The sequence below is a fragment of the Salvelinus alpinus genome, chromosome 17 (assembly GCF_045679555.1).
Source record: "Salvelinus alpinus chromosome 17, SLU_Salpinus.1, whole genome shotgun sequence".
Lineage (NCBI taxonomy): Eukaryota > Metazoa > Chordata > Actinopteri > Salmoniformes > Salmonidae > Salvelinus > Salvelinus alpinus.
In genome coordinates, this window is record NC_092102.1 from 52,180,306 (window position 1) to 52,202,923 (window position 22,618).

A 22,618-nucleotide genomic window follows, 5' to 3' on the forward strand; every position below is an offset into this window, starting at 1 on the left:
TGCTGCCGTCAATCCACGGTTTCTGGTTTGGGAATGTTTTTATCGTTGCTGTGGGTACGACATCGTCAATGCACTTCCTAATGAACTCGCTCACCGAATCAGCATATTCGTCAATATTGTTGTTGGACGCGATGCGGAACATATTCCAATCCGCGTGATCGAAGCAGTCTTGAAGCGTGGATTCAGATTGGTCGGACCAGCGTTGAACAGACCTGAGCGCGGGAGCTTGTTGTTTGAGTTTTTGTTTGTAGGCTGGAATCAACAAAATGGAGTCGTGGTCAGCTTTTCCGAAAGGGGGGCGGGGGAGGGCCTTATAAGCGTCGCGGAAATTAGTATAACAATGGTCTAGTGTTTTTCCAGCCCTGGTAGCACAATCGATATGCTGATAGAATTTAGGGAGTTTTGTTTTTAGATTAGCCTTGTTAAAATCCCCAGCTACGATGAATGCAGCCTCAGGGTGTGTGGTTTCCAGTTTACAAAGAGTCAGATAAAGTTCGTTCAGGGCCATCGATGTGTCTGCTTGGGGGGGAATGTATACGGCTGTGATTATGATTGACGAGAATTCCCTTGGTAGATAATGCGGTCGACATTTGATTGTGAGGAGTTCTAGATCAGGTGAACAGAACGACTTGAGTTCTTGTGTGTTGTTATGATGATCACACCACTTCTCGTTAATCATAAGGCATACCCCCCCGCCCCTCTTCTTACCGGAAAGATGTTTGTTTCTGTCGGCGCGATGCATGAAGAAACCAGCTGGCTGCACCGACTCCGTTAGCGTCCCTTGAGTTAGCCATGTTTCCGTGAAGCAGAGCACGTTGCAATCCCTGATGTCTCTCTGGAATGCTACCCGTGCTCGGATTTCATCAACCTTATTGTCAAGAGACTGGACATTGGCGAGTAGTATGCTAGGGAGTGGAGCGCGATGTGCCCGTCTCCGAAGCCTGACCACGAGACCGCCACGTTTTCCCCTTTTTCGGCGTCGCACAGGGTCGCCGGCTGGGATCAGATCCATTGTATTGTGTGGAAGGCAAAACACTGGATCCGTTTCGGGAAAGTCATATTCCTGGTAGGAACAATGATGAGTTGACGTTAATCGTATATTCAGTAGTTCCTCCCGACTGTATGTAATGAAACCTAAGATTACCCGGGGTACCGATGTAAGAAATAACACGTAAAAAAACAAAATACTGCATATTTTCCAAGGAACACGAAGCGAGGCAGCCATCTCTTTTCGGCGCCGGAAGACATGATTCTCTACAGTATGGGGTGTGTATCAGTAACAGACATGATTCTCTACAGTATGGGGTGTGTAACAGTAACAGACATGATTCTCTACAGTATGGGGTGTGTATCAGTAACAGACATGATTCTCTACAGTATGGGGTGTGTATCAGTAACAGACATGATTCTCTACAGTATGGGGTGTGTAACAGTAACAGACATGATTCTCTACAGTATGGGGTGTGTATCAGTAACAGACATGATTCTCTACAGTATGGGGTGTGTATCAGTAACAGACATGATTCTCTACAGTATGGGGTGTGTAACAGTAACAGACATGAGTCTCTACAGTATGGGGTGTGTATCAGTAACAGACATGATTCTCTACAGTATGGGGTGTGTAACAGTAACAGACATGATTCTCTACAGTATGGGGTGTGTAACAGTAACAGACATGATTCTCTACAGTATGGGGTGTGTATCAGTAACAGACATGATTCTATACAGTATGGGGTGTGTAACAGTAACAGACATGATTCTCTACAGTATGGGGTGTGTAACAGTAACAGACATGATTCTCTACAGTATGGGGTGTGTATCAGTTACAGACATGATTCTCTACAGTATGGGGTGTGTAACAGTAACAGACATGATTCTCTACAGTATGGGGTGTGTAACAGTAACAGACATGATTCTCTACAGTATGGGGTGTGTATCAGTAACAGACATGATTCTCTACAGTATGGGGTGTGTATCAGTAACAGACATGATTCTCTACAGTATGGGGTGTGTAACAGTAACAGACATGATTCTCTACAGTATGGGGTGTGTATCAGTAACAGACATGATTCTCTACAGTATGGGGTGTGTATCAGTAACAGACATGATTCTCTACAGTATGGGGTGTGTATCAGTAACAGACATGATTCTCTACAGTATGGGGTGTGTATCAGTAACAGACATGAGTCTCTACAGTATGGGGTGTGTAACAGTAACAGACATGATTTTCTACAGTATGGGGTGTGTAACAGTAACAGACATGATTCTCTACAGTATGGGGTGTGTATCAGTAACAGACATGATTCTCTACAGTATGGGGTGTGTAACAGTAACAGACATGATTATCTACAGTATGGGGTGTGTAACAGTAACAGACATGATTCTCTACAGTATGGGGTGTGTAACAGTAACAGACATGATTCTCTACAGTATGGGGTGTGTAACAGTAACAGACATGATTCTCTACAGTATGGGGTGTGTATCAGTAACAGACATGATTCTATACAGTATGGGGTGTGTATCAGTAACAGACATGATTCTCTACAGTATGGGGTGTGTATCAGTAACAGACATGATTCTCTACAGTATGGGGTGTGTAACAGTAACAGACATGATTCTCTACAGTATGGGGTGTGTATCAGTAACAGACATGATTCTCTACAGTATGGGGTGTGTAACAGTAACAGACATGATTCTCTACAGTATGGGGTGTGTAACAGTAACAGACATGATTCTCTACAGTATGGGGTGTGTAACAGTAACAGACATGATTCTCTACAGTATGGGGTGTGTAACAGTAACAGACATGATTCTCTACAGTATGGGGTGTGTAACAGTAACAGACATGATTCTCTACAGTATGGGGTGTGTAACAGTAACAGACATGATTCTCTACAGTATGGCACATTGACTGTTAGATCGTGTTTCAGTTCATACAGTACATCTACTGTGGCAGAGGATCACATCGGTTACCAAGAGAGACTCAGACTTATTATTCTAGCAAACACAGTATTTATGTTACAGGAAAATGGCTTTGATTCCCTTCTGATAAAGAGTGGACTATGACAATGCTTTGTGACCTAGAATAGTTTATTGTTATGGTGAGAAACTCCTCTCTCTCTCTCATAAATTCATCAGGCCAGTGTTGTGATGACATCACTTCCTCACAGGATGACAGGCTAACCCTGTCGCTATCAAAACCCCTGGACTCAGCTTCCTCGACTTTCTCAACCTCCTTCCTCAATCACAACACTACAGCAACCTTACAGAAACCTTACAACAACCCTACAGTACCCTCACAACAACCCTACAGCAAAATATCAACAACAACAAAAAGACTGGCATCCATTGCGATGTGTACCAATAGTAGCAAAGCAGGAAGTAAATACAGGACGTTTACCCATCAATATGTGCTGTGATTTGTTTATTCAAATCAACTTACATTACAAAAAAATACATTCCATTGCATAAACCACATCAGTTAACATCATTTGAATGTACATTGTACATTACCAAGGAAATTAATCAATTACAACACCAGGCAGCTATTACGAGTGTACCCATGAGATTACCATTATATTGCCAGGGTTAGAGGTTCCAAGTCCGTTCTATTCATTGTATTTCTATGTCATCTGCTGCTGCAGAGAGGGGGCCGTTGCTTGCTAGAGTTTCCCTACTCCAGTGCTCTAGTACCCCACCAGTACACATTGGTATTGGGAACCACTGGCCTAAAGCAACTAGAAACCACTGACCTACAGCAGCTGGAAACCACTGGCCTAAAGCAACTGGGAACCACTGGCCTAAAGCAACTGGGAACCACTGGCCTAAAGCAACTGGGAACCACTGGCCTAAAGCAGCTGGGAACCACTGGCCTAAAGCAACTGGGAACCACTGGCCTAAAGCAACTGGGAACCACTGGCCTAAAGCAGCTGGGAACCACTGGCCTAAAGCAACTGGGAACCACTGGCCTAAAGCAACTGGGAATCACTGGCCTAAAGCAACTGGGAATCACTGGCCTAAAGCAGCTGGTAACCACTGACCTAAAGCAGCTGGAAACCACTGGCCTAAAGCAACTGGAAACCACTGGCCTAAAGCAACTGGAAACCACTGGCCTAAAGCAACTGGGAACCACTGGCCTAAAGCAGCTGGAAACCACTGGCCTAAAGCAACTGGGAATCACTGGCCTAAAGCAACTGGGAACCACTGGCCCAAGCAACTGGAAACCACTGGCCTAAAGCAACTGGGAACCACTGGCCTAAAGCAACTGGGAACCACTGGCCTAAAGCAACTGGGAACCACTGGCCTAAAGCAACTGGGAACCACTGACCTAAAGCAGCTGGAAACCACTGACCTAAAGCAGCTGGAAACCACTGGCCTAAAGCAGCTGGTGACCACTGGCCTAAAGCAACTGGAGACCACTGGCCTAAAGCAACTGGGAACCACTGGCCTAAAGCAACTGGGAACCACTGGCCTAAAGCAGCTGGGAACCACTGACCTAAAGCAACTGGGAACCACTGGCCTAAAGCAGCTGGAAACCACTGGCCTAAAGCAACTGGGAATCACTGGCCTAAAGCAACTGGGAACCACTGGCCTAAAGCAGCTGGGAACCACTGGCCTAAAGCAACTGGGAACCACTGGCCTAAAGCAACTGGGAACCACTGGCCTAAAGCAACTGGGAACCACTGGCCTAAAGCAACTGGGAACCACTGGCCTAAAGCAACTGGGAACCACTGGCCTAAAGCAACTGGAAACCACTGGCCTAAAGCAGCTGGAAACCACTGGCCTAAAGCAACTGGGAATCACTGGCCTAAAGCAACTGGGAACCACTGGCCCAAGCAACTGGAAACCACTGGCCTAAAGCAACTGGGAACCACTGGCCTAAAGCAACTGGGAACCACTGGCCTAAAGCAACTGGGAACCACTGGCCTAAAGCAACTGGGAACCACTGACCTAAAGCAGCTGGAAACCACTGGCCTAAAGCAACTGGGAACCACTGGCCTAAAGCAACTGGGAACCACTGGCCTAAAGCAACTGGGAATCACTGGCCTAAAGCAACTGGGAACCACTGGCCTAAAGCAACTGGGAATCACTGGCCTAAAGCAACTGGAAACCACTGGCCTAAAGCAGCTGGGAACCACTGGCCTAAAGCAGCTGGGAACCACTGACCTAATGCAGCTGGGAACCACTGGCCTAAAGCAGCTGGGAACCACTGACCTAAAGCAACTGGGAACCACTGACCTAAAGCAACTGGGAACCACTGGCCTAAAGCAGCTGGAAACCACTGGCCTAAAGCAACTGGGAATCACTGGCCTAAAGCAACTGGGAACCACTGGCCCAAGCAACTGGAAACCACTGGCCTAAAGCAACTGGGAACCACTGGCCTAAAGCAACTGGGAACCACTGGCCTAAAGCAACTGGAAACCACTGGCCTAAAGCAACTGGGAACCACTGGCCTAAAGCAACTGGGAATCACTGGCCTAAAGCAACTGGAAACCACTGGCCTAAAGCAGCTGGGAACCACTGGCCTAAAGCAGCTGGGAACCACTGACCTAAAGCAGCTGGGAACCACTGGCCTAAAGCAGCTGGGAACCACTGACCTAAAGCAACTGGGAACCACTGGCCTAAAGCAGCTGGAAACCACTGGCCTAAAGCAACTGGGAATCACTGGCCCAAGCAACTGGAAACCACTGGCCCAAGCAACTGGAAACCACTGGCCTAAAGCAACTGGGAACCACTGGCCTAAAGCAACTGGGAACCACTGGCCTAAAGCAACTGGGAACCACTGGCCTAAAGCAACTGGGAACCACTGACCTAAAGCAGCTGGAAACCACTGACCTAAAGCAGCTGGAAACCATTGGCCTAAAGCAGCTGGAAACCACTGGCCTAAAGCAGCTGGTGACCACTGGCCTAAAGCAACTGGAGACCACTGGCCTAAAGCAACTGGGAACCACTGGCCTAAAGCAACTGGGAACCACTGGCCTAAAGCAGCTGGGAACCACTGGCCTAAAGCAACTGGGAACCACTGGCCTAAAGCAACTGGGAACCACTGGCCTAAAGCAGCTGGGAACCACTGGCCTAAAGCAACTGGGAACCACTGGCCTAAAGCAACTGGGAACCACTGGCCTAAAGCAACTGGGAACCACTGGCCTAAAGCAACTGGGAACCACTGGCCTAAAGCAACTGGAAACCACTGGCCTAAAGCAGCTGGAAACCACTGGCCTAAAGCAACTGGGAATCACTGGCCTAAAGCAACTGGGAACCACTGGCCCAAGCAACTGGAAACCACTGGCCTAAAGCAACTGGGAACCACTGGCCTAAAGCAACTGGGAACCACTGGCCTAAAGCAACTGGGAACCACTGGCCTAAAGCAACTGGGAACCACTGACCTAAAGCAGCTGGAAACCACTGGCCTAAAGCAACTGGGAACCACTGGCCTAAAGCAACTGGGAACCACTGGCCTAAAGCAACTGGGAATCACTGGCCTAAAGCAACTGGGAACCACTGGCCTAAAGCAACTGGGAATCACTGGCCTAAAGCAACTGGAAACCACTGGCCTAAAGCAACTGGGAACCACTGGCCTAAAGCATCTGAAAACCACTGGCCTAAAGCAACTGGAAACCACTGGCCTAAAGCAACTGGAAACCACTGGCCTAAAGCAGCTGGAAACCACTGGCCTAAAGCAGCTGGAAACCACTGACCTAAAGCAGCTGGAAACCACTGGCCTAAAGCAACTGGGAACCACTGGCCTAAAGCATCTGAAAACCACTGGCCTAAAGCAACTGGGAACCACTGGCCTAAAGCAACTGGGAACCACTGGCCTAAAGCAACTGGGAACCACTGGCCTAAAGCAACTGGAAACCACTGGCCTAAAGCAACTGGGAACCACTGGCCTAAAGCAACTGGGAACCACTGGCCTAAAGCAACTGGAAACCACTGGCCTAAAGCAACTGGGAACCACTGGCCTAAAGCAACTGGAGACCACTGGCCTAAAGCAACTGGAAACCACTGGCCTAAAGCAACTGGAAACCACTGGCCTAAAGCAGCTGGAAACCACTGGCCTAAAGCAACTGGGAACCACTGGCCTAAAGCATCTGAAAAACACTGGCCTAAAGCAACTGGGAACCACTGGCCTAAAGCAGCTGGTAACCACTGGCCTAAAGCAGCTGGAAACCACTGGCCTAAAGCAGCTGGAAACCACTGGCCTAAAGCAGCTGGAAACCACTGGCCTAAAGCAACTGGGAACCACTGACCTAAAGCAGCTGGAAACCACTGGCCTAAAGCATCTGCAAACCACTGGCCTAAAGCAACTGGGAACCACTGGCCTAAAGCAGCTGGAAACCACTGGCCTAAAGCAACTGGGAACCACTGGCATAAAACAGCTGGAAACCACTGGCCTAAAGCAACTGGGAACCACTGGCCTAAAGCAACTGGGAACCACTGGCCTAAAGCAGCTGGAAACCACTGGCCTAAAGCAACTGGGAACCACTGGCCTAAAGCAGCTGGAAACCACTGGCCTAAAGCAACTGGGAACCACTGGCCTAAAGCAACTGGGAACCACTGGCCTAAAGCAGCTGGAAACCACTGGCCTAAAGCAACTGGGAACCACTGGCCTAAAGCAACTGGGAACCACTGGCCTAAAGCAGCTGGAAACCACTGGCCTAAAGCAACTGGTAACCACTGGCCTGAAGCAACTGGGAACCACTGACCTAAAGCAGCTGGAAACCACTGGCCTAAAGCAGCTGGAAACCACTGGCCTAAAGCAACTGGAGACCACTGGCCTAAAGCAACTGGGAACCACTGGCCTAAAGCAACTGGAAACCACTGGCCTAAAGCAGCTGGTAACCACTGGCCTAAAGCAGCTGGAAACCACTGGCCTAAAGCAGCTGGGAACCACTGGCCTAAAGCAACTGGAAACCACTGGCCTAAAGCAGCTGGTAACCACTGGCCTAAAGCAACTGGTAACCACTGGCCTAAAGCAGCTGGAAACCACTGGCCTAAAGCAACTGGAAACCACTGGCCTAAAGCAGCTGGAAACCACTGGCCTAAAGCAGCTGGGAACCACTGGCCTAAAGCAACTGGGAACCACTGCCCTAAAGCAGCTGGAAACCACTGGCCTAAAGCAACTGGAGACCACTGGCCTAAAGCAACTGGGAACCACTGGCCTAAAGCAACTGGAGACCACTGGCCTAAAGCAGCTGGAAACCACTGGCCTAAAGCAACTGGGAACCACTGGCCTAAAGCAACTGGTAACCACTGGCCTAAAGCAGCTGGAAACCACTGGCCTAAAGCAGCTGGTAACCACTGGCCTAAAGCAGCTGGGAACCACTGGCCTAAAGCAACTGGGAACCACTGGCCTAAAGCAACTGGAAACCACTGGCCTAAAGCAACTGGAAACCACTGGCCTAAAGCTACTGGAACCACTGGCCTAAAGCAACTGGGAACCACTGGCCTAAAGCAACTGGAAACCACTGGCCTAAAGCAGCTGGAAACTACTGGCCTAAAGCAACTGGGAACCACTGGCCTAAAGCAGCTGGAAACCACTGGCCTAAAGCAACTGGAGACCACTGGCCTAAAGCAGCTGGAAACCACTGGCCTAAAGCAACTGGGAACCACTGGCCTAAAGCAACTGGGAACCACTGGCCTAAAGCAACTGGGAATCACTGGCCTAAAGCAGCTGGTAACCACTGACCTAAAGCAGCTGGAAACCACTGGCCTAAAGCAACTGGAAACCACTGGCCTAAAGCAACTGGAAACCACTGGCCTAAAGCAACTGGGAACCACTGGCCTAAAGCAACTGGGAACCACTGGCCTAAAGTAACTGGGAACCACTGGCCTAAAGCAACTGGAAACCACTGGCCTAAAGCAACTGGAACCACTGGCCTAAAGCAACTGGGAACCACTGGCCTAAAGCAACTGGAAACCACTGGCCTAAAGCAGCTGGAAACCACTGGCCTAAAGCAACTGGGAACCACTGGCCTAAAGCAGCTGGAAACCACTGGCCTAAAGCAACTGGAGACCACTGGCCTAAAGCAGCTGGAAACCACTGGCCTAAAGCAACTGGGAACCACTGGCCTAAAGCAACTGGGAACCACTGGCCTAAAGCAACTGGGAATCACTGGCCTAAAGCAGCTGGTAACCACTGGCCTAAAGCAGCTGGAAACCACTGGCCTAAAGCAGCTGGGAACCACTGACCTAAAGCAACTGGGAACCACTGGCCTAAAGCAACTGGGAACCACTGGCCTAAAGCAACTGGGAACCACTGACCTAAAGCAGCTGGAAACCACTGGCCTAAAGCAGCTGGAAACCACTGGCCTAAAGCAGCTGGTAACCACTGGCCTAAAGCAGCTGGGAACCACTGGCCTAAAGCAACTGGGAACCACTGGCCTAAAGCAACTGGAAACCACTGGCCTAAAGCAACTGGAAACCACTGGCCTAAAGCTACTGGAACCACTGGCCTAAAGCAACTGGGAACCACTGGCCTAAAGCAACTGGAAACCACTGGCCTAAAGCAGCTGGAAACTACTGGCCTAAAGCAACTGGGAACCACTGGCCTAAAGCAGCTGGAAACCACTGGCCTAAAGCAACTGGAGACCACTGGCCTAAAGCAGCTGGAAACCACTGGCCTAAAGCAACTGGGAACCACTGGCCTAAAGCAACTGGGAACCACTGGCCTAAAGCAACTGGGAATCACTGGCCTAAAGCAGCTGGTAACCACTGACCTAAAGCAGCTGGAAACCACTGGCCTAAAGCAACTGGAAACCACTGGCCTAAAGCAACTGGAAACCACTGGCCTAAAGCAACTGGGAACCACTGGCCTAAAGCAACTGGGAACCACTGGCCTAAAGTAACTGGGAACCACTGGCCTAAAGCAACTGGAAACCACTGGCCTAAAGCAACTGGAACCACTGGCCTAAAGCAACTGGGAACCACTGGCCTAAAGCAACTGGAAACCACTGGCCTAAAGCAGCTGGAAACCACTGGCCTAAAGCAACTGGGAACCACTGGCCTAAAGCAGCTGGAAACCACTGGCCTAAAGCAACTGGAGACCACTGGCCTAAAGCAGCTGGAAACCACTGGCCTAAAGCAACTGGGAACCACTGGCCTAAAGCAACTGGGAACCACTGGCCTAAAGCAACTGGGAATCACTGGCCTAAAGCAGCTGGTAACCACTGGCCTAAAGCAGCTGGAAACCACTGGCCTAAAGCAGCTGGGAACCACTGACCTAAAGCAACTGGGAACCACTGGCCTAAAGCAACTGGGAACCACTGGCCTAAAGCAACTGGGAACCACTGACCTAAAGCAGCTGGAAACCACTGGCCTAAAGCAACTGGTAACCACTGGCCTAAAGCAACTGGGAACCACTGGCCTAAAGCAACTGGGAATCACTGGCCTAAAGCAACTGGGAACCACTGGCCTAAAGCAACTGGTAATCACTGGCCTAAAGCAACTGGAAACCACTGGCCTAAAGCAACTGGGAACCACTGGCCTAAAGCATCTGAAAACCACTGGCCTAAAGCAGCTGGAAACCACTGGCCTAAAGCAGCTGGAAACCACTGGCCTAAAGCAGCTGGAAACCACTGGCCTAAAGCAACTGGGAACCACTGACCTAAAGCAGCTGGAAACCACTGGCCTAAAGCATCTGCAAACCACTGGCCTAAAGCAACTGGGAACCACTGGCCTAAAGCAGCTGGAAACCACTGGCCTAAAGCAACTGGAAACCACTGGCCTAAAGCAACTGGGAACCACTGGCCTAAAGCATCTGAAAACCACTGGCCTAAAGCAACTGGAAACCACTGGCCTAAAGCAACTGGAAACCACTGGCCTAAAGCAGCTGGAAACCACTGGCCTAAAGCAGCTGGAAACCACTGACCTAAAGCAGCTGGAAACCACTGGCCTAAAGCAACTGGGAACCACTGGCCTAAAGCATCTGAAAACCACTGGCCTAAAGCAACTGGGAACCACTGGCCTAAAGCAACTGGGAACCACTGGCCTAAAGCAACTGGGAACCACTGGCCTAAAGCAACTGGAAACCACTGGCCTAAAGCAACTGGGAACCACTGGCCTAAAGCAACTGGGAACCACTGGCCTAAAGCAACTGGAAACCACTGGCCTAAAGCAACTGGGAACCACTGGCCTAAAGCAACTGGAGACCACTGGCCTAAAGCAACTGGAAACCACTGGCCTAAAGCAACTGGAAACCACTGGCCTAAAGCAGCTGGAAACCACTGGCCTAAAGCAACTGGGAACCACTGGCCTAAAGCATCTTAAAAACACTGGCCTAAAGCAACTGGGAACCACTGGCCTAAAGCAGCTGGTAACCACTGGCCTAAAGCAGCTGGAAACCACTGGCCTAAAGCAGCTGGAAACCACTGGCATAAAGCAGCTGGAAACCACTGGCCTAAAGCAACTGGGAACCACTGACCTAAAGCAGCTGGAAACCACTGGCCTAAAGCATCTGCAAACCACTGGCCTAAAGCAACTGGGAACCACTGGCCTAAAGCAGCTGGAAACCACTGGCCTAAAGCAACTGGGAACCACTGGCATAAAACAGCTGGAAACCACTGGCCTAAAGCAACTGGAAACCACTGGCCTAAAGCAACTGGGAATCACTGGCCTAAAGCAGCTGGAAACCACTGGCCTAAATCAACTGGGAACCACTGGCCTAAAGCAACTGGGAACCACTGGCCTAAAGCAGCTGGAAACCACTGGCCTAAAGCAACTGGGAACCACTGGCCTAAAGCAACTGGGAACCACTGGCCTAAAGCAACTGGTAACCACTGGCCTAAAGCAACTGGTAACCACTGGCCTAAAGCAACTGGGAACCACTGACCTAAAGCAGCTGGAAACCACTGGCCTAAAGCAACTGGGAACCACTGGCCTAAAGCAGCTGGAAACCACTGGCCTAAAGCAACTGGGAACAACTGGCCTAAAGCAACTGGGAACCACTGACCTAAAGCAGCTGGAAACCACTGGCCTAAAGCAACTGGGAACCACTGGCCTAAAGCAACTGGAAACCACTGGCCTAAAGCAACTGGAGACCACTGGCCTAAAGCAACTGGGAACCACTGGCCTAAAGCAACTGGAAACCACTGGCCTAAAGCAACTGGGAACCACTGGCCTAAAGCAGCTGGAAACCACTGGCCTAAAGCAACTGGAGACCACTGGCCTAAAGCAACTGGGAACCACTGGCCTAAAGCAACTGGAAACCACTGGCCTAAAGCAGCTGGTAACCACTGGCCTAAAGCAGCTGGAAACCACTGGCCTAAAGCAGCTGGGAACCACTGGCCTAAAGCAACTGGAAACCACTGGCCTAAAGCAGCTGGTAACCACTGGCCTAAAGCAACTGGTAACCACTGGCCTAAAGCAGCTGGAAACCACTGGCCTAAAGCAACTGGAAACCACTGGCCTAAAGCAGCTGGAAACCACTGGCCTAAAGCAGCTGGAAACCACTGGCCTAAAGCAACTGGAAACCACTGGCCTAAAGCAGCTGGAAACCACTGGCCTAAAGCAGCTGGGAACCACTGGCCTAAAGCAACTGGGAACCACTGGCCTAAAGCAACTGGGAACCACTGGCCTAAAGCAACTGGAAACCACTGGCCTAAAGCAGCTGGAAACCACTGGCCTAAAGCAACTGGAGACCACTGGCCTAAAGCAACTGGAGACCACTGGCCTAAAGCAACTGGGAACCACTGGCATAAAGCAACTGGGAACCACTGGCCTAAAGCAGCTGGGAACCACTGGCCTAAAGCAACTGGGAACCACTGGCCTAAAGCAACTGGGAACCACTGGCCTAAAGCAACTGGGAACCACTGGCCTAAAGCAACTGGGAACCACTGGCCTAAAGCAACTGGGAACCACTGGCCTAAAGCAACTGGAAACCACTGGCCTAAAGCAGCTGGAAACCACTGGCCTAAAGCAACTGGGAATCACTGGCCTAAAGCAACTGGGAACCACTGGCCCAAGCAACTGGAAACCACTGACCTAAAGCAACTGGGAACCACTGGCCTAAAGCAACTGGGAACCACTGGCCTAAAGCAACTGGGAACCACTGGCCTAAAGCAACTGGGAACCACTGACCTAAAGCAGCTGGAAACCACTGGCCTAAAGCAACTGGTAACCACTGGCCTAAAGCAACTGGGAACCACTGGCCTAAAGCAACTGGGAATCACTGGCCTAAAGCAACTGGGAACCACTGGCCTAAAGCAACTGGTAATCACTGGCCTAAAGCAACTGGAAACCACTGGCCTAAAGCAACTGGGAACCACTGGCCTAAAGCATCTGAAAACCACTGGCCTAAAGCAACTGGAAACCACTGGCCTAAAGCAACTGGAAACCACTGGCCTAAAGCAGCTGGAAACCACTGGCCTAAAGCAGCTGGAAACCACTGACCTAAAGCAGCTGGAAACCACTGGCCTAAAGCAACTGGGAACCACTGGCCTAAAGCATCTGAAAACCACTGGCCTAAAGCAACTGGGAACCACTGGCCTAAAGCAACTGGGAACCACTGGCCTAAAGCAACTGGGAACCACTGGCCTAAAGCAACTGGGAACCACTGGCCTAAAGCAACTGGGAACCACTGGCCTAAAGCAACTGGAAACCACTGGCCTAAAGCAACTGGGAACCACTGGCCTAAAGCAACTGGAGACCACTGGCCTAAAGCAACTGGAAACCACTGGCCTAAAGCAACTGGAAACCACTGGCCTAAAGCAGCTGGAAACCACTGGCCTAAAGCAACTGGGAACCACTGGCCTAAAGCATCTGAAAAACACTGGCCTAAAGCAACTGGGAACCACTGGCCTAAAGCAGCTGGTAACCACTGGCCTAAAGCAGCTGGAAACCACTGGCCTAAAGCAGCTGGAAACCACTGGCCTAAAGCAGCTGGAAACCACTGGCCTAAAGCAACTGGGAACCACTGACCTAAAGCAGCTGGAAACCACTGGCCTAAAGCATCTGCAAACCACTGGCCTAAAGCAACTGGGAACCACTGGCCTAAAGCAGCTGGAAACCACTGGCCTAAAGCAACTGGGAACCACTGGCATAAAGCAGCTGGAAACCACTGGCCTAAAGCAACTGGAAACCACTGGCCTAAAGCAACTGGGAATCACTGGCCTAAAGCAGCTGGAAACCACTGGCCTAAAGCAACTGGGAACCACTGGCCTAAAGCAACTGGGAACCACTGGCCTAAAGCAGCTGGAAACCACTGGCCTAAAGCAACTGGGAACCACTGGCCTAAAGCAACTGGGAACCACTGGTTTAAGCAGCTGGAAACCACTGGCCTAAAGCAACTGGTAACCACTGGCCTGAAGCAACTGGGAACCACTGACCTAAAGCAGCTGGAAACCACTGGCCTAAAGCAGCTGGAAACCACTGGCCTAAAGCAACTGGAGACCACTGGCCTAAAGCAACTGGGAACCACTGGCCTAAAGCAACTGGAAACCACTGGCCTAAAGCAGCTGGTAACCACTGGCCTAAAGCAGCTGGAAACCACTGGCCTAAAGCAGCTGGGAACCACTGGCCTAAAGCAACTGGAAACCACTGGCCTAAAGCAGCTGGTAACCACTGGCCTAAAGCAACTGGTAACCACTGGCCTAAAGCAGCTGGAAACCACTGGCCTAAAGCAACTGGAAACCACTGGCCTAAAGCAGCTGGAAACCACTGGCCTAAAGCAGCTGGGAACCACTGGCCTAAAGCAACTGGGAACCACTGGCCTAAAGCAGCTGGAAACCACTGGCCTAAAGCAACTGGAGACCACTGGCCTAAAGCAACTGGGAACCACTGGCCTAAAGCAACTGGAGACCACTGGCCTAAAGCAACTGGGAACCACTGACCTAAAGCAGCTGGACACCACTGGCCTAAAGCATCTGCAAACCACTGGCCTAAAGCAACTGGGAACCACTGGCCTAAAGCAGCTGGAAACCACTGGCCTAAAGCAACTGGGAACCACTGGCATAAAGCAGCTGGAAACCACTGGCCTAAAGCAACTGGAAACCACTGGCCTAAAGCAACTGGGAATCACTGGCCTAAAGCAGCTGGAAACCACTGGCCTAAAGCAGCTGGAAACCACTGGCCTAAAGCAACTGGAGACCACTGGCCTAAAGCAACTGGGAACCACTGGCCTAAAGCAACTGGAGACCACTGGCCTAAAGCAGCTGGAAACCACTGGCCTAAAGCAACTGGGAACCACTGGCCTAAAGCAACTGGTAACCACTGGCCTAAAGCAGCTGGAAACCACTGGCCTAAAGCAGCTGGTAACCACTGGCCTAAAGCAGCTGGAAACCACTGGCCTAAAGCAACTGGGAACCACTGGCCTAAAGCAACTGGGAACCACTGGCCTAAAGCAACTGGAAACCACTGGCCTAAAGCAACTGGAAACCACTGGCCTAAAGCTACTGGAACCACTGGCCTAAAGCAACTGGGAACCACTGGCCTAAAGCAACTGGAAACCACTGGCCTAAAGCAGCTGGAAACTACTGGCCTAAAGCAACTGGGAACCACTGGCCTAAAGCAGCTGGAAACCACTGGCCTAAAGCAACTGGAGACCACTGGCCTAAAGCAGCTGGAAACCACTGGCCTAAAGCAACTGGGAACCACTGGCCTAAAGCAACTGGGAACCACTGGCCTAAAGCAACTGGGAATCACTGGCCTAAAGCAGCTGGTAACCACTGACCTAAAGCAGCTGGAAACCACTGGCCTAAAGCAACTGGAAACCACTGGCCTAAAGCAACTGGGAACCACTGGCCTAAAGCAACTGGGAACCACTGGCCTAACGTAACTGGGAACCACTGGCCTAAAGCAACTGGAAACCACTGGCCTAAAGCAACTGGAACCACTGGCCTAAAGCAACTGGGAACCACTGGCCTAAAGCAACTGGAAACCACTGGCCTAAAGCAGCTGGAAACCACTGGCCTAAAGCAACTGGGAACCACTGGCCTAAAGCAGCTGGAAACCACTGGCCTAAAGCAACTGGAGACCACTGGCCTAAAGCAGCTGGAAACCACTGGCCTAAAGCAACTGGGAACCACTGGCCTAAAGCAACTGGGAACCACTGGCCTAAAGCAACTGGGAATCACTGGCCTAAAGCAGCTGGTAACCACTGGCCTAAAGCAGCTGGAAACCACTGGCCTAAAGCAACTGGAAACCACTGGCCTAAAGCAACTGGAAACCACTGGCCTAAAGCAACTGGGAACCACTGGCCTAAAGCAACTGGGAACCACTGGCCTAAAGTAACTGGGAACCACTGGCCTAAAGCAACTGGGAACCACTGGCCTAAAGCAACTGGGAACCACCGGTCCAAGCAGCTGGAAACTCCCTAGCTACCACACCAATTTTCATCAGGTTGTAAAGAGTCCATGGTACCGTGGAAATGGACTCATCCGCACAAATGTCCCGCCATCCGGTTCGTAAAAATGATTATTTTATTTTCGTCCTTAACCGTTGGTCACATGGTAATTGTGCCAGCCCTAACCTTACAGCAACCTCTCAAAACTATCAACTACCAACCTTATATCAACCTTATGAAACCATCAACTCCCAACCTTGTATCGTCCTTATAAAACCATCAACTCCCAACCTTATATCAAACTTATAAAACCATCAACTCCCAACCTTGTATCAACCTTACAACAACCTTTCAAAAGTCAACCCCCTAACCTTATATAAACCGTAGTTATAAAACCATCAACTCCTGCCCTTGTGGCAACATTACGTAACCGATAACCCTCCTTCTACCCAAAGAACATATTCCCTTTGGTTTCTTTGTCTGGTCTCTGAACATAAATGATTAACACCTCATTATAGATGATAATGGTGATGATGTTTTTAATGCAGACAGCGTCCCGCTCCTCCCTCCCTGTCTGCACACCACACCCTGTTCTGAGGAGTCAGCCGTGTCTCTCTCTCTGCAGCGCTGGCTGGTTTCTGAGCGCTCGCTCGCTCTCGGCTTACTTGAGGACTTCAAACAGATGTTATTTTTTTCTCTTTTCAGATGATTATCTTTGATATGGAGCAGAGAGCCTGAGAGGAGAGACTGTTGCTGTGTAGAAACCTCCACCCAAACACACTCAGCTTCTTCTACTCTTGCCAGCCAGTCAGCCAGTCAGCAAGCAGTCAGCCAGCCAGCCAGCCAGTCAGCAAGCTGTCAGCCAGTCAGCAAGCAGTCAGCCAGCCAGCCAGTCAGCCAGCCAGTCAGCAAGCAGTCAGCAAGGAGTCAGCCAGCCAGTCAGCCAGTCAGCCAGTCAGCAAGGAGTCAGCCAGCCAGTCAGCAAGGAGTCAGCCAGCCAGCCAGCCAGCCAGTCAGCAAGGAGTCAGCCAGCCAGTCAGCCAGCCAGCCAGCCAGCCAGTCAGCCAGCCAGCCAGTCAGCCAGCCAGTCAGCCAGCCAGCCAGGAGTCAGCCAGCCAGCAGTCTGCCAGTCCTACTACTGCTGGTGCAGCAACTCTACCACCCATACGAGGGAGGGAGAGAGGGGGGGAGAGAAATAGAGAGAAGGGGATATGGATGGGAGACAGTGAGAGTGAGAGAGAGTGGAGATAGATGGATAGAAAGAGAGAGATAGAGTCCTCCCTACGCTCACCCCATCCTCACCCTTCCTCAACAGTACTACTACTACAGAGAGGAGAAGAGTGGACTGTTTAGGCTTTTCTCTCTCTCTCTCTCAATTCAATTCAATTCAAGGGGCTTTATTGGCATGGGAAACATGTGTTAACATTGCCAAAGCAAGTGAGGTAGATATTATACAAAAGTGAAATAAACAATACAAATTAACAGTAAACATTACACATACAGAAGTTTCAAAACAATAAAGACATTACAAATGTTATATTATATATATACAGTGTTGTAACAATGTACAAATGGTTAAAGCACACAAGTTAAAATAAATAAGCATAAATATGGGTTGTATTTACAATGGTGTTTGTTCTTCACTGGTTGCCCTTTTCTTGTGGCAACAGGTCACAAATCTTGCTGCTGTGATGGCACACTGTGGAATTTCTCCCAGTAGATATGGGAGTTTATCAAAATTGGATTTGTTTTCAAATTCTTTGTGGATCTGTGTAATCTGAGGGAAATATGTCTCTCTAATATGGTCATACATTGGGCAGGAGGTTAGGAAGTGCAGCTCAGTTTCCACCTCATTTTGTGGGCAGTGAGCACATAGCCTGTCTTCTCTTGAGAGCCATGTCTGCCTACGGCGGCCTTTCTCAATAGCAAGGCTATGCTCACTGAGTCTGTACATAGTCAAAGCTTTCCTTAAGTTTGGGTCAGTCACAGTGGTCAGGTATTCTGCCACTGTATACTCTCTGTTTAGGGCCAAATAGCATTCTAGTTTGCTCTGTTTTTTTGTTAATTCTTTCCAATGTGTCAAGTAATTATCTTTTTGTTTTCTCATGATTTGGTTGGGTCTAATTGTGCTGTTGTCCTGGGGCTCTGTGGGGTGTGTTTGTGTTTGTGAACAGAGCCCTAGGACCAGCTTGCTTAGGGGACTCTTCTCCAGGTTCATCTCTCTGTAGGTGATGGCTTTGTTATGGAAGGTTTGGGAATCGCTTCCTTTTAGGTGGTTGTAGAATTTAACGGCTCTTTTCTGGATTTTGATAATTAGTGGGTATCGGCCTAATTCTGCTCTGCATGCATTATTTGGTGTTCTACGTTGTACACGGAGGATATTTTTGCAGAATTCTGCATGCAGAGTCTCAATTTGGTGTTTGTCCCATTTTGTGAAATCTTGGTTGGTGAGCGGACCCCAGACCTCACAACCATAAAGGGCAATGGGCTCTATGACTGATTCAAGTATTTTTAGCCAGATCCTAATTGGTATGTTGAAATTTATGTTCCTTTTGATGGCATAGAAGGCCCTTCTTGCCTTGTCTTTCAGATCGTTCACAGCTTTGTGGAAGTTACCTGTGGTGCTGATGTTTAGGCCGAGGTATGTATAGTTTTTTGTCTGCTCTAGGGCAACGGTGTCTAGATGGAATTTGGGGTCCTGGTGACTGGACCTTTTTTGGAACACCATTATTTTGGTCTTACTGAGATTTACTGTCAGGGCCCAGGTCTGACAGAATCTGTGCAGAAGATCTAGGTGCTGCTGTAGGCCCTCCTTGGTTGGTGACAGAAGCACCAGATCATCAGCAAACAGTAGACATTTGACTTCGGATTCTAGTAGGGTGAGACCGGGTGCTGCAGACTGTTCTAGTGCCCGCGCCAATTCGTTGATATATATGTTGAAGAGGGTGGGGCTTAAGCTGCATCCCTGTCTCACCCCACGACCCTGTGTGAAGAAATGTGTGTGTTTTTTGCCAATTTTAACCGCACACTTGTTGTTTGTGTACATGGATTTTATAATGTCGTATGTTTTACCCCCAACACCACTTTCCATCAATTTGTATAGCAGACCCTCATGCCAAATTGAGTCGAAGGCTTTTTTGAAATCAACAAAGCATGAGAAGACTTTGCCTTTGTTTTGGTTTGTTTGGTTGTCAATTAGGGTGTGTAGGGTGAATACATGGTCTGTTGTACGGTAATTTGGTAAAAAGCCAATTTGACATTTGCTCAGTACATTGTTTTCATTGAGGAAATGTACGAGTCTGCTGTTAATGATAATGCAGAGTATTTTCCCAAGGTTACTGTTGACGCATATTCCACGGTAGTTATTGGGGTCAAATTTGTCTCCACTTTTGTGGATTGGGGTGATCAGTCCTTGGTTCCAAATATTGGGGAAGATGCCAGAGCTAAGGACGATGTTAAAGAGTTTTAGTATAGCCAATTGGAATTTGTTGTCTGTATATTTGATCATTTCATTAAGGATACCATCAACACCACAGGCCTTTTTGGGTTGGAGGGTTTTTATTTTGTCCTGTAACTCATTCAAGGTAATTGGAGAATCCAGTTGGTTCTGGTAGTCTTTAATAGTTGATTCTAGGATTTGTATTTGATCATGTATATGTTTTTGCTCTTTATTCTTTGTTATAGAGCCAAAAAGATTGGAGAAGTGGTTTACCCATATATCTCCATTTTGGATAGATAATTCTTCATGTTGTTGTTTGTTTAGTGTTTTCCAATTTTCCCAGAATTGGTTAGAGTCTATGGAGTCTTCAATTACATTGAGCTGATTTCTGACGTGCTGTTCCTTCTTTTTCCGTAGTGTATTTCTGTATTGTTTTAGTGATTCACCATAGTGAAGGCGTAGACTCAGGTTTTCCGGGTCTCTATGTTTTTGGTTGGACAGGTTTCTCAATTTATTTCTTAGATTTTTGCATTCTTTATCAAACCATTTGTCATTGTTGTTCATTTTCTTCGGTTTTCTATTTGAGATTTTTAGATTTGATAGGGAAGCTGAGAGGTCAAATATACTGTTAAGATTTTCTACTGCCAAGTTTACACCTTCACTATTGCAGTGGAACATTTTGTCCAGGAAGTTGTCTAAAAGGGATTGAATTTGCTGTTGCCTAATTGTTTTTTGGTAGGTTTCCAAACTGCATTCCTTCCATCTATAGCATTTCTTAATGTTACTCAGTTCCTTTGGCTTTGATGCCTCATGATTGAGTATTGCTCTGTTCAAGTAGACTGTGATTTTGCTGTGGTCTGATAGGGGTGTCAGTGGGCTGACTGTGAACGCTCTGAGAGACTCTGGGTTGAGGTCAGTGATAAAGTAGTCTACAGTGCTACTGCCAAGAGATGAGCTATAGGTGAACCTACCATAGGAGTCCCCTCGAAGCCTACCATTGACTATGTACAGACCCAGCGTGCGACAGAGCTGCAGGAGTTGTGACCCGTTTTTGTTGGTTATGTTGTCATAGTTGTGCCTAGGGGGGCATATGGGGGAGGGAATGCTGTCACCTGCAGGCAGGTGTTTGTCCCCCTGTGTGCTGAGGGTGTCAGGTTCTTGTCCAGTTCTGGCATTTAGGTCGCCACAGACTAATACATGTCCCTGGGTCTGGAAATGATTGATTTCCCCCTCCAGGATGGAGAAGCTGTCTTTATTAAAGTATGGGGATTCTAGTGGGGGGATATAGGTAGCACACAGGAGGACATTTTTCTCTGTTAAGATAATTTCCTTTTGAATTTCTAGCCAAATGTAAAATGTTCCTGTTTTGATTAATTTAATGGAGTGAGTTAGGTCTGCTCTATACCAAATTAGCATTCCCCCTGAGTCCCTTCCCTGTTTCACACCTGGTAGTTTGGTGGATGGGACTACCAGCTCTCTGTAACCTAGAGGGCAACCAGTGGGTCCGTCTCCGCTATACCATGTTTCTTGCAGGATGACAATGTCTGCATTACCGATTTCTTTGGTGAAGTCCGGGTTCCTGCTCTTTAGGCCAAAGGCAGATGACCTCAGGCCTTGGATATTCCAGGATGATATAGTGAAGGCTTTTTGTTCCATAAAGTGTCCAATGTTGTTGGCCGTGTGGTTTGGCCTCAGGCCAGTAAGTGTGAGCAGAGCCTGCTGAGCATCTGGTACATGCCGTTGGCTTGGGCGAGTGTAAGAGTGGGGGTTGTGCCTGTTTGCCCGCTCACTACCTGGGCGTATGTGTGACTTCCATGTTGATGCCCTCTTTGCGGGGGTGGGGTGCATGGGGTGGGCAGGAGTGGCATAGGTCTGATCTGAGGGGGCCTAAATGGGGTGTGGGCATGGTTGATGTGGGGGGGTGTTGATTGGTTGGGGTGGGGGTGTGGATGTGTCTGGGGGTGCTGTGGTCTGGATGTAAGTCCTCTTGGCGTGGGTCCTCTATGTGTAGGTCCACGGGGGGGTCCTGCAGGTCTTGGAGGGTGTCTCGCTGGTCTGGTGGGGTGTCTATTGATCTGTTGCTCCTGTGTGAAGTGTTGGGGCTGCGTTTGAGAGCGATGTCCTTTAGAGTCCGGGCAAAGGTGGGCACTGCTGCCTTATAGAGGTGGACCTGGTCATAGAGGCTGTTCAAGTCCAGGGTGGAGTGGTGGGCCAGGAAAACATTTGGTTTTGAGGCACAGTCACGGGAAATGCTTGCGTTTACCCGCTGTATTGTAGCAGGGTGGAAGTCTTTTCGTGGTAGCAGGGTGGAGATAACCACTTGTGCATTGGGGAAAGTAGAAGAAGCTTTTTCAATCACTCCCTTCAGTGCTGTGGCCACCCTTTCCTGCTGTGCTCTCAGGTCGTTTGTGCCTGTGTGTATTATTATGTGGCTAGGTGAGCCTAGTTTGTCCTCAGACAGAAGGTCTAGGGCGCACTGGGTGTTTGGACACCAGAGTTTAGACACACTGTGTTTGGGAAAAAGTTGTTTTTCTTCTATATATTTCCCATTTGAGTCCATAAGGAGAACAATCTGTGTCTTGTGTTTGTTCTCAGTGGGTGTGGGGGGGTTGTCAGGAGGGCTATCAGGGTGGCTGACAGGGGGGGTGCTCAGGGGGGGTGAGAGCTGCTGGGCTTGGGGTTTTTCTTTTGTCTGTTCTGCTGTGATGTTGACTCTATGGTCAGGGTCTGGTGTGGACTGTTCTGCTGTGGTGTCGAGACTTTTGTCCGGTGCTGAGGTGGGCTGTTCTGCTGGCGTCTCTGTGGGGATGGCCAGCTCCCTAGTGGGTTGTTCTCTGTCACATGCCATCCCCCTCAACCTCTCCTCCAGCAGTCTGATCCTCTCCTCCATCCCCCTCTCC